A 12,966-nucleotide genomic window follows, 5' to 3' on the forward strand; every position below is an offset into this window, starting at 1 on the left:
TTATATATATTTATATATTTTCCACCCCCATGGCCTAGCACCTTAAATAATTAGGAATCTGTTACAGTGGAGGAAAAACAAACAACATTGTTTTGTTAAAAAGTGAATTGATTTAGTTCTGCTGCTAAAAAAGTAAACAAAATGTTCTGTGGTGTGAAAAGACAAGGTTTTTTCTGTTTGTTTGTTTTTTCTTTTTATTCATTTATTTTTATTTATTTGACAGACAGAGATCACAAGTAGGCAGAGAGGCAGGCAGAGAGAGAGGAGGAAGCAGGCTCCCTGCTGAGCAGAGAGCCTGATGCGATGCGGGTCCATCCCAGGACTCTGGGATCATGACCTGAGCCAAAGGCAGAGGCTTTAACCCACTGAGCCACCCAGGCGCCCTGACAAGGCTGTTTTAACTAGCAAACTAAGTATATGGTGTAACAATATTTATTTTCCCACATAGAGCAAAATTTATTTTCCCACATAGAGTTAAATTCCAACTTCTGCACATCCTAGAGTAATCCTATAGAGCTGTGCTGTCCAGTAGGACAGCAGCCACTAGCTATGTGTAGCTATATTATTTAATTGTAGTTAACTGAAATGTAATAAAAAATTCCATACTTCAGGGGCACCTGGGTGGCTCAGTCATTAAGCATCTGCCTTCAGCTTAGGTCATGATCCCAGGGTCCTGGGATTGAGCCCCACATCGGCTCCCTGCTCATCGGGAAGCCTGCTTCTCCCTCTCCCACTCCCCCTGCTTATATTCCCTCTCTCATTGTCTCTCTCTCTCTCTCTCTCTCTCTCTCTCTCTCTCTCCCTCTCTGTCAAATAAGTAAAATCTTAAAAAAAAAAAAAATTCCATACCTCAATTGCATTAGCCACATCTCCAATGTTCATTAGTCACCTGGGCTATCATATTGGATAGCATTATTCTAGAATTTCTTGTAGTCATTTAAGAAAAAGCACATTCGGCTAAAAAATAAGCGTGATTAATATATGTCTCTAGGCAATTTTTGAGGGTATTCTCAACAATATAGACATGAAAGCATTGCCCCCCCCAAAGTAGTTAAGCGAGTGAATTTATACATATGACAAATATTAGGCATTCAATAAATATTTGTTGAATGAATAAGAATGTATTATTGAGTTAGACCATATAATATGTCAAACTTTAAACACATAAAGGTTATAAATTAGTACTAGTACTAGTACTGTGCTTATTCTTTCATAGAATATAAAGAAGGTAATATTGTGACTTTTGAAATATTAAAATAGTAACAGAGTGTCCTCCATGTAAGAAACTTCTGTATGAAGGTTGCTGTCATGACTATGACCCATTCTATCTTCTATTTCATGGCGGAAGCAAGGGGTGTTGAGGCAGGTCTGGGGGTTGACCTACATTGTTACCTTCATGCACTTGGATTTTCTTTTCACTCACAAATGTATGTAAACATTTTAAGTGTTTTATCCAGTGGAACTTTTAGGAGGATGAGACTTATAAATTGACTACCAACTGGATGAAGTTGTACTTTTATCTTAAATTAGCAACTGGCATGAAGTTAGTGCTTACTTTGTGCCAGACACACTCTGTGTGCTCTGCATTTCCTAAGTCACTGCATCTTCAAGGCAATGCTGTAAGATAGATACCATTACTTATTCCCACTTACAGTTGAGGAAACTGAGGCAAAGAAAGATGGAAGAACTTACACATGTCCACATCGTTGTTAGTGGCAGAGCCTTAATACATGCCTTGGACATCTGGATTTAGGGCCAGTGATTTCAGCCCGTGTTTTACGTGTCCAGAGTGGCTTCTGACTCTAGAGCACTGGTCAACACACATTTTCTGTAACAGACTATGAGGCAAAATTAAGATTATTGTATGGGTATTATATGGTGATAGGAAAAAAAATTCCACAAAATTTTGATTGACAGAATTCAAAACATAGTAATCGAGAACAATTTTTGTGATACGGTTTTCTACCAAGAAGAACGAAATACTCTTGAGGAGGATAATATTTCACTTAGTTGGGATTCAAAGTTATTATTTCCTGTCCTCAAAATTGATTGTAAGTATTCATCTGTTAATGTTGATCTCTAGTATGATTTTACATATTTTGTCTTGGAAAATATCTTTTCATACAGATAAGTATTGCCAAGTACATATGTTAATCCATGAGAATATTTTCACTGAGCATATTTATCGCTTGGAAGGCACTGATAGAATTCTATTAGATTCTTTCTTCTTTTGGTATCTTCCTTTTAGCATGCTATTACCTTGCAGATTAATCACTTCCAGTTGAAGGTTGGGTGGAGCTCCTCAATTGCACATTTGAATAGATTTGAAAAATGTAAATTTCCTTTACATTTGCATCAGGGTCCCAAAAAACCACTGCTGGACTTATGGTTAAAGCTCAGAAAATGCATGCTGCAGATTTGCGTGAGAATGGAGATGCGGCTTCTTGTCTTACCTTCTGATAGCACAGGAAATATATAAAGCTGCTCGGTGTTACTTTGTGATTCAAATTACATTAGTTGTCACCAAAATTACTTTAGTATGTGTTTCGCATATGAGCAGTGTTCTGCTGGTTCTGTTTCCTGAGCTTCTGATTCAGTAGAATGCACATTTTAATGAGCAGTCAGTTGACCCTGCTGGTCTGAGGGCCACCCTTTGAAAAGCACTACTCCAGAATGCTCTTTGAGTCTGGAGAAACCTTTTCCTGAATTCCACATTCAGTGGGAATAACTGTTCCCAATGTTTTGCAGTATTTCAGTTCTGGGTCAAAATTCATTACAAAACAGGATCAAGTCTACAACAAAGGCTATATTCCAAAGCCAATCCGTGTTTTGTAATCATGATTGAAGGTATTTCTTCAGGTCCAGAAAAATTGCAATAACTGTTCTGAACTCAAAAACTCACGATAAAACTACCACTGTTAAGCTGACAGGCTGCAGTGTAGTAGGACAGTTCGGGATATTAAGCTTCTAAAGCCGACAGACGATTCCTGAGGCTGGTTCCGTGGCCTTCACTGCCCAGGGCAGGGTCATTAGCACAAGGTCAGGTCACATGTATTCCACAAATAGCTGCCATAAATAATACAGTAAATAACCATTGTTATTTGTATGAGTTTTCAACACTTTGCATGTTCACAAGTTTTATAAATTTGACCGACTCAGCCTTTTTCTTGCTCCCCACATATTTTGACCATCAAATGTGACACATCTTAGCAGATTCTACTTCAGGTTGCCCTGAAGTCCTTTTTCTTAACTTCTGAGAAAATAATCTTGTCTGTAGTTTCTTTCCTGCAGTTGCTTCACACAGATTATTTGTAGAAACTCACTCTCCAGTCACTTCAGCCTTAGCACTGACGTAGCCAATAAACAACAAGAACAAGGCGGTAGCAGTAACATCTGTTGACTCAGCAAGAGCCAGGGAAAACGACTCAGAATCATGTGCTTTGTTTTTTTATTGACTATTGATGTTACTCCCAATGTCCTCAATTCTTCCAGCCACTGTTCTTGCCAAAAGCCTAATTAAATAATCGAAGCAAGTTTACTTTGGACACTTTTCTGTAGCTGATGAATCAAAAAACAATTTAATTAACTCACCATTGGTAGCAGGCTTTCCTTGCGGGGCTAATGAATGAACCACTCGGATGCTTACCTTGGCTGCAGCTTTATTTTCATTTTTCTTTTATTTTTAGAAAGACGTTCTGTAATGAGTAATGAGATTACTTGTTTCAAATTTCATTTTTCTGGCCACTGTGATGAGTACTTTATCTGATAATTCCATTGTATGTATAGTGTTCTTCCAGAACAGCTACAGTGTCATTGCTCAGTAAACACAATGCTTTGCCATCTACTGTGGTAACAGAATTATCCATACTGCACTGTGCCTAAAACACAGGAAACTCGGAGTCCACATTTTTTTTCTTTTTCTTTTTGTTCTGGCATTATGGGTGTCCACTGGTAATAAGACATGGTGGTGTGGCAATATATGTGGCATTCAGAATGTGGAGAGTTAATGACTACATTTGTACTGTGTAAGCTGAGAGATCCGTGGGTCTCTGCCTGAGCCACTCACCCCTTTCGAGGGGGTGTGGAAGCAACCATAGACAGCATATAAATGAATGTGACTGCATTCCAGTAAAACTCTATTTGCTTATGGACACTGGAAGTTCAATTTCATGTAATTTTCATGTGTCAAAAATACTCTTCTTCCTTTGATTTATTTTATTCTTATTTATTTATTTTTTACCATTAAAAAATGTTAAAGCCCTTTTCAACTGGCTGTCTGAATTTGGCTGGTGGACCAAATCTTTGACCTTTGTTCTTGGATATTCCCAAATCATTACTAAGCTCAGGTGTGCCCATTCCTAATTTTATACACCACTCTCAAATCTGTTCTCAGCATTTATCTTTCTCACTTTACCATTTTAAAGGCCGAATACTATTCCATATTATATGTGTGTTATATATGTTATGATATATATAAATCATGTCACATATATCAATATACACATACACACATGTGTACAAACATACACATCCCACATAGTCTTTATCCATTTGTCTGTTGACATTTAGGTTGTTTCCATACCTTGGCTATTGTGAATAATATGTAAATGATTGTGGAAGTGCAGATACCTCTTTGAGATCTTGATTTCATTTTCTTGGGATATATACCAAGAAGTGGGATTGCTGAATCATATGGTAGTTCTATTTTTAATTTTTTTAGAAACCTCCATACTGTTTTTCATAATGGCTATACCAATTTACATTCCCACCAGCAGTGTATAAGGGTTCTCTTAACAAGACAAAATATGTAGACTTATCTATTAAAATCTGAAGCCAAATGACCCATCGTTATTAATATTGTCAACTGACTTAAGTTTTTTAATATTTATTAGCATTTGGGTAAGATAAATTATCTTCCCAGTGGCTAGTAGTAGATTAAAATACTTTCCTAACTCTATGAACATAAGTAAAAAAACCTCTTAATTTAAATTTCTCTGAAGTAAGACCCAAAAAACACACAAAATGCAGAAAAACATTTAGATAACATTCCTCCTTTCTTGTTGGGTGATTAATTTGGAGCCAATATGTAAAGAAGAGAAAGTGATTTTTTTTTTTTTTAAAGAAGTGTTTTTATTTTTGGTGTTTCCCAGGAACTAACTAAAGATTGGAAACTCATATTTATAAGTATAGTAATACTAACAAAGAGATATAAAACCAAATAAAAATTTCATGTTTACCATGTATATTAATAATGAGTGTTTGACTGTTCATGTTTTACTTTACAGTATTAAAGGACACCTATTTCTGACTAGTAATTTTCATTTTCAAAGCCATTTATCACACATTTTTCAATGTTATATCTAGTTTCCTCCTCTCTTAACACATTTAATACTAAATTAATATTTCAGAAGAACTTTTCTTTTCAGCCATTCTGAAAATTTTGTCAGTGACCCTTAACAGAATGTTAGCTATTGCTAAAGAACTATTTTAGCAACTGTCATATTATCCTTCCAGCCTACTTCTCTAGCACTACATTAATGTCAATAAGCAAATGAGATGATGATTGACAGCAATAGCTACAAGTCAAAAGGGAAAAGATAAATTACTTTAATCAGCGATCATGATTTATTATATATATATTATAAATATGAATAGAGGCCAAGATTTTTCCTTTGGCACAGCAGAAAGTGTATTTAAGATTTTTGCCTATAAGTCTGAATTTTGGGCTTAAAGTTTTGTACATAGGAATGCTATTAATGGTTTATTACATTTTGAAGGGAAAAGATAATTACGTTGAAATTGACATTTTCAAAGGAAGGAAGATTTTTATCAGTGTATTTGGTGAAGTAAATTGGTGCAGTGTTAGGTATAAAATTTTTAAGGAAAAACTTAAAAGCAAAGCAGTCATATGATCAGATAAATTGAGTAGATTACACCAAAGATAAAACAGCTCTTTCTGTTACAAATGTTACAAATGAGAATCTGCACAGACAACGAACTGAGATGTTTTAAATTTTATTTGTATAAAAATGCTGTTCAATGTCTAATGATTTTTATTGTTTGTATTATTCTGTACTTCCGAATAATAAGATAAGCTTGAGTATCTCATTAGCTCACTTTCAAAACTGATCATTTCAGGACACTGCTGAATATAATGGAAGGTTTGGGTAAATAGGTTTGTGTCACAGCTTCTATGAAATGAGACGAGGATAAGCCTGGTAGATGAACCATCATCTATGTGCTAAACACTCACAATCTATCCTCATGTTATGAAATGACATTAGCTCATTTTAAACTCTAAAATTACACGAGTCTGCAATTAACCTGCAGACTGCGTTCACGCTGTTATTTACTTCTCTCTCCTTTCTCAGTAGTTCCCCCGAATAAGATTTATTTACTTAAAGTTTGTTTGGTTTGTTACTTAAACCAGAGTTTGACACAGTGTTTTCCTGCTGTTACCTATAAGGTATCCTGTACTGTGGCATTTGGTTTTTGTAGAAGCCAATCCCTTCCTTACTAATTAGTTCCCAGGTTCTACAGATCTTGTGGCACCAAACTATTTTTGGTGAGCTAGAATGGAAAGAATCGCACAAGATGAGACAGTCATCCATCCACTTAGTCGACCATATATATGGACCACAAATATATGTAGAGATCTCTGTACTAGTCACATGTTAGTGCGGGGGGAATTTTCCAGAATGCATATAAATAATCACAGAGCAATTTTCACAAGAGGTTATGTGCCCCCCCCCAAAAAAATCTATGGTGAAATAAGCATGGGATACCATGAATTCAGCACAGTTAGGCAGATTTCTTTACTGCCGAACTTCAGAACCTTTTATATCTAATGGATGCTGTGAAGGTGAGATGAGGTAAGGGTTGTGCTGTTTCCCAATTTTCTGTGGCATATTCGTCAACATTTCTTGGAAACGATAGTTTCTTAGGGCACTGTTTAGAAAGTGCTACTAAGCAGTATTATATGATGTCTTATAAAAAGTCTTTACCACAGGGGCACTGGGTTAAGCACCGCACCCTTGATTTCAGCTCAGGTCACGATCTCATGGTTGTGGGATTGAGTCCAGCATGAGGCTCCTTGCTCAGCAGGGAGTCTGCTTGAGATTCTCTCTCCCTCTGCCTCTCCCCCCACTTACATGCTTTCTCTTTCAAAATAAATAAAATCTTTTAAAAAAAATTCACTACAGTAGCTTTTAATATACTTCCTCAAGATCATGCATTATAATTTATTTCTAATAAAAATATTTTAAATGTATTATTTAAGAGAAAGATTAGGAAGTTGACTAACCACTTTGGTGATGTGATTTAAAAAAATATTTCTGAGAACGATTACTTTTTATTTTGGCCCAAAATTTCTAAGTCAATTTTTCTTCCTATATTAGATTTTTAGAAATGTGTTTACTTCTGGCACTTACAATTTTGTGAATATGAATGATATAGTCTAGTCAGTGGGAATGGCTAAAGGAACTGCTGTACCATCTGAGGAATTTTATTATTTGTATGTAGGATTTCACTGTTATGCTGCTTTATGTAACATTTATATGTCGTGCTAGTCAGTAAGCTATTCTACTCATCAACTGTATAGTAATAGAAAAAGAAATTTTAGATTAACTTCCGATCAGTGACTATTTTAAAATGTTGAATATGTAGTACGTTTCAGTAACAACAGTTCAGAACTAGCACCTGTTTAGCTAGTCTGTGAATGAAAGAAGTAGGTAATTTATTACAAGACCATTTCTTCCCAAAGAAGATACTTTTATGTGAACCATATTGTATGTGTAGTATACATAAAGTATATACTATATATAAAAACACAAGTATAGGGACATAGTATACATGTACACACACACATATGTATGTATAGTGTAATTTTATATATACACACACACGCATATAGGGGCATCTGGGTGGCTCAGTCTGTTAAGTGACTGCCTTCAGCTCAAGTCATGACCCAGGAGTCCTGGGATCGAGTCCCGTGTCAGGCTCCCTGCTCAGCGGGGAGTCTGCTGCTCCCTCTGCCTCTGCCCCTTACCCCTGCTCATGCTCTCCCTCTCTCTCTCACTCTGTATCTTAAATAAATAAAAATTAAAAAAAAACATATATACATTTCAGTCTTTTAAGTAAATATGTGTTTAATTAATTTTGTTAATTTCTTTTTTGGTGGGAAGTTCTGTTTCTGCAGTGTTTTCTATAGGACATTTGTAAACTGCTGCTAAGATTACAACCACAAAAGCTTGAGAATTATTAATACCAACACAGACTCTGGCACACCACTGTTCTTATTTGAGATGTTTTTGCTGACAGATACCCCAAATGGAGAATTGATAGTGTTAAAGCCCTGTTTCCTTCGCTTAAGAATTCTAAAAATAATTCCACCCAGTAAAACCTAAAATAAATATTCATAAGTCCTTATAATCAGAAATATTCGTAAAATTGAAAGATCTGAAAAATGTTTCTAGCATATGTTTCCTTAGCATCTGTCAGCAGTGTGTCTGACCATGTGTAGCTACATAAAAAAGAGAAAAAATATTAGACTACTCGACAACTGTTCTGCTTCCAACTTTCAAAATACCTTCTGATCCCCCTTCTATAGACATTCCTCACCAAAGTCAGGATCTCATGTCCTACTCTCAGTTCGTCACCTTGACAATGGCCTGGAGTCTGAGCAGAAGGGCATTCCAGGAGCATCATTAGGACGGATTCCTAAGCACCCACAGTCCTAAACCTCCGTAATCAGCTGCTGGCTTCAGTTTTAACTCGGTAGCCATAAATCCTCCCTCAGAAATCAATCTAGGCCATCTATTTTTTGATGTTCTGAACATTAAAACACCAAATGTTAAAAAAGGTGACTTTTGAAAACTTTTGACCAAGGTTTAACCCCCAACTCTCTGGGGAGGGAGGGATCCCTGGCTTGTAGGGCTTTCCAATTTTTGTCATGGAAATACTCCCAGTGTGACTGATTTCAGGCTTTCAGTGTGAAGTCACTCAATGCTGGGTTGGGATGAGATGCACACACTGTTCTTTTGAGTTCATGTGAACCGCCCCAGCTCACCGCTGCCAGACGGAGAAGAGGCATCAGAAGCTGTCGCTAGTTTTCCCTCAGAGGTTGCATTATCCGTGGTCAAGAGATCCTTCAAAAACAAGGACATTCTTCCTTGCCACTGACTACATTGTAAGAATAAAGTTAAAACAAACTTTCCGAAACTGTTATCGAATTGTCACTAGTAGGAAAATTAAGAATACTAAGAAGAAAAACTTGGCAAAAACTTACAAGGAGAAGCAAATTATTTTTGCTGATGTAAATCTGACATCAGTCACGTACATTGATAGAGCGTTGTGGGTTTGGGGGATTATAATTTAAAAAAGAAATTCCCCCATATTTCCATGGACTTTGAAAATGATATCCCCAGATAAATTGTGACATTTCCGTTCTGCATGTCAGTACAATTTTACATTATGAAATTGTCATGGAGATTCATTACACCTATTTTCCAAACACAAATGACCATAACTCAAATACGTACCTATCATATACTGACCTCTAAACTGCATAAGAACATTCTATCACTAATGTATATGCAGGCACATTGACAAGCTATGTACACATTTTTTTCACCAAGATTCTTGGAACCTCAGAATTTTTACTTTTGATATCTTTCTGCCTTAGGAACTGGGTTTTTGGTCCAGATTTGGAGGCACTTATGTACAAGCCTTTATCAGGCTACGATGAATAACAACCTGAAAAGTATCATAACATCTATTTCTTATGCAGCACGTTAGCTACTGTGGGTTGGTCGCCATAGCTGTCCTCCATGATGTGGTTCAGGTGCAGGTGGGCTCCATCCAGGACCCAGGCTGATAGAAGTCCCTAACTGGGATCTGCCCTTCTAGTCAAAGGACATTGATGGAAGAGAACTGGCAGCAACGCGAAATGCCTCTCATAGTGTCCAAATGGATGCAATTTTTATTATAGTTTAACTCGTTGTTTTCCCTAGAATTATGGCAGGGCAATTGAATCTTCATTTTTTTTTCATCTCCCACCCTATTAACAAAGGGATTGGAGGTAAAGTAAGAGAGTACAGTTCTCCTTGTTTTTCCTCTTAATATTCAAACTGATATTCTTCCATTACTCTGAGATTTGCTGGTTTGAACATGATCATATGTAAGAATCATCTGGGAGCTTGTTTAAAATGTAGACTTCCAGTCCCCAAACCCCTGGAGATTCCAAGCCTAGACAGAACCCAGAAAACTACATTTCTAACAAACACCCCAGGTGTCCAAACTGATCTAAGCAGTACAGGTTCTATAAATTATATTGATAATAACAATAATAATAACCCTATATAGTGAGATACTATATACTATAATGTAAAATTAGTTAATACCATTCTTCCCAATTAAACATTCCTCATTTGGTGGTTGTATTTCATCTTCGTGAATTTAACTTTTAAAAAAAAACATATTTAGGTATGTGCCATGGCAAGCACTGTGAGTTGTGTAAGACTGATGAATCACAGACCTGTACCCCTGAAACAAATAATACATTATATGTTAATAAAAAAACCATATTTAGTATATTGGACTTCTGTAAGTGATAGAATTATGTTCATATGTAAGTCTTAGAAATGTGGAAACGAAATATCTTCCTATTCCTTTGAAGTGAATGTGCTTTGATTGTATTTGATTCTCCAAATCCGCAGGATAGATCCACCCCAGATTGAAATACTACAAAATTACTACTACTGCTAGATGGTGACATCCAGTGTCCCTGGTTCTCCCCTTGCTTCCTCACAATCTAATCTCCACACCTACAAACTGCTTTTAAAACATCCTCCCATAATGTCCTTTTCTCTGCTTAAAACCCTACATCATAAAAACCAAAACCCTTAGGCTCTAGGCTCTTCTCTCCCAAACTGCCGCCCTCGCCTCCGCACCTGCTCCTTGTTGCAATGCTCTTCCCCGAGGGTCTTCTCCGCTCCAGACCTTGCCCTCCTCGGCGCTCCGCTCCAGTACTGCCTTATGGACCATCTGATGAAGTAGCATATTCTCTACCCCATCAGTCCCTCGCCTTTGCACCCTACATTCCTGTCGAGGGCACTTACTTACAACTATTTGACATACTAGATGTTGATTTGTATCCACCCCTCTATAATTTTTATCTCAGTAAGAACAAGGGCTTTGTTCTGTTCACTGCTCTGTCTCCTGGGAAGGAGACTAACACCTGGCACAGAGTAGGGGCTCAGTAAATATTGCTTGAACAAATTTTGGAGATTATATACTGCGTGGCCTGTCGCCAGGCTAAGGCAAGACTATTAACATCCAAGTTTTATAACATAGGCAATGTTGTTAAAGGCAGTTTTATTTTCTCTTAATTTCCCATCTATTTTGAAAGTCACTTCAATTTATTACTTTTAGATTTACCATCCCTTTTGCAAAGTCTCTTCTTTCCATCTTTTCCTAGTCTATTTTCTAATTATGTGTGATACTTTATTTTGAATTATGGCAATTTAAAGATGATATTTCATTTCAACAAGTTTTAATTACTTAATGGAAATAGGAAACTCCAACTATGAATTCAATGCTGGTGAAAGGCACCAGATTTACACCCCCATAAAACTGAGCACTTATCTTCATGTGATACATATATGGGATAGGTATATGAATGTGGAATAGCGTTCATACTTTCTTCGGAAAACTCGAAATCTTCCTGATTAAAAGACAAACTAAAGAAATAATTTATTTCTCAGCATCCTCTGAGACATGCCCTCTGAAACCAACATATTTATCAGTAGAAGTTTTTAATGCCATAAAAATTTGCCTGACTGGGGCACCCGGCTGGCTCAGTCCATTGAGTGTGTGACTCTTGATTTCAGGGCTGTCATTTCCAGCCCCACCTTGGGCGTAGAGCTTATTTAAAAAAAAAAGGGAAAAAAAAGGAAAAAGAAAAAAAAAGGCCTGACAGGATTAGAACTGATATTGAGACAATAGGTCTAAAGCACTTTGAAAACTGAAGAAAATAATAGCTTTGCAATGTTTACAACATTTTTAGTAAAAGGAGATTAGACTGGGGCACGTGGGTAGCTCAGTTCATTAGGCATCCAACTTGATTTCAGGTCAGGTCATGACCTTAGGATCATGAGATCCAGCCCCGCATCAGGCTCCACGCTCAGTGTGGAGTCTGCCTGAGAGATTCTCTCTTCCTCTCTCTCCCCTTTTGCCCCTCCCCCCACTTGTATGTGTGTGTGCTCGCTCCCTCTCAAATAAATATAATCTTTAAAAAAAAGATAAGATTAGACCACATTCAAACTGTCCACTTATTTGGACATTTACCCCTCCTGGCCTACATTTCCCTAATTGTTACTTGCCACCTGGTCTGGTGCCTGAAAATTACCGTATGTGCCAGAACACGGTCAGGAATGAAGGTTGGGGTCACCCCACCAACTGAAAAACCAAGACCGGCAGAAGTGCTTGCTAAAGGCAAAGGGAATACCAATGGGGAGGGGAGGGAGGGAGTTATGAATACCAGCTATGACCACGTGACCAGTTACAGAAGTAAAGACTGTAATTGCCATGAATACTTTATTTACTTCTTTATATATTTTTTCATTTATTTCATTATGAATATGTTTGTGTACATATTTACATGGCAAAATAACTTTCAGTCTCTCATTTCCTTATGTAATATAAGATGAATTGACTTTAGATCATAGTATTTAAGTATTATTAATTTTACAGCATACTATTTACATTACAGGATATCAAGAAAAGTAAACATCATTTCAGGACTGTGTGTTTTGTGGGGAAAATGTTAGTGGGTTTTTGGTTGTATACAGGATAATTGTATCATGTTAGGTGGAATTGTGACCTTATTTTTTTTTTTTTGAAGATTAAATACAGTTGCAAAACGCGTATGGATGCCAAGTTTATAAGGAGTATACATGTGATGGTTAA

Source organism: Mustela erminea, chromosome 4 (genome assembly GCF_009829155.1).
Source record: "Mustela erminea isolate mMusErm1 chromosome 4, mMusErm1.Pri, whole genome shotgun sequence".
NCBI classification, from domain to species: domain Eukaryota; kingdom Metazoa; phylum Chordata; class Mammalia; order Carnivora; family Mustelidae; genus Mustela; species Mustela erminea.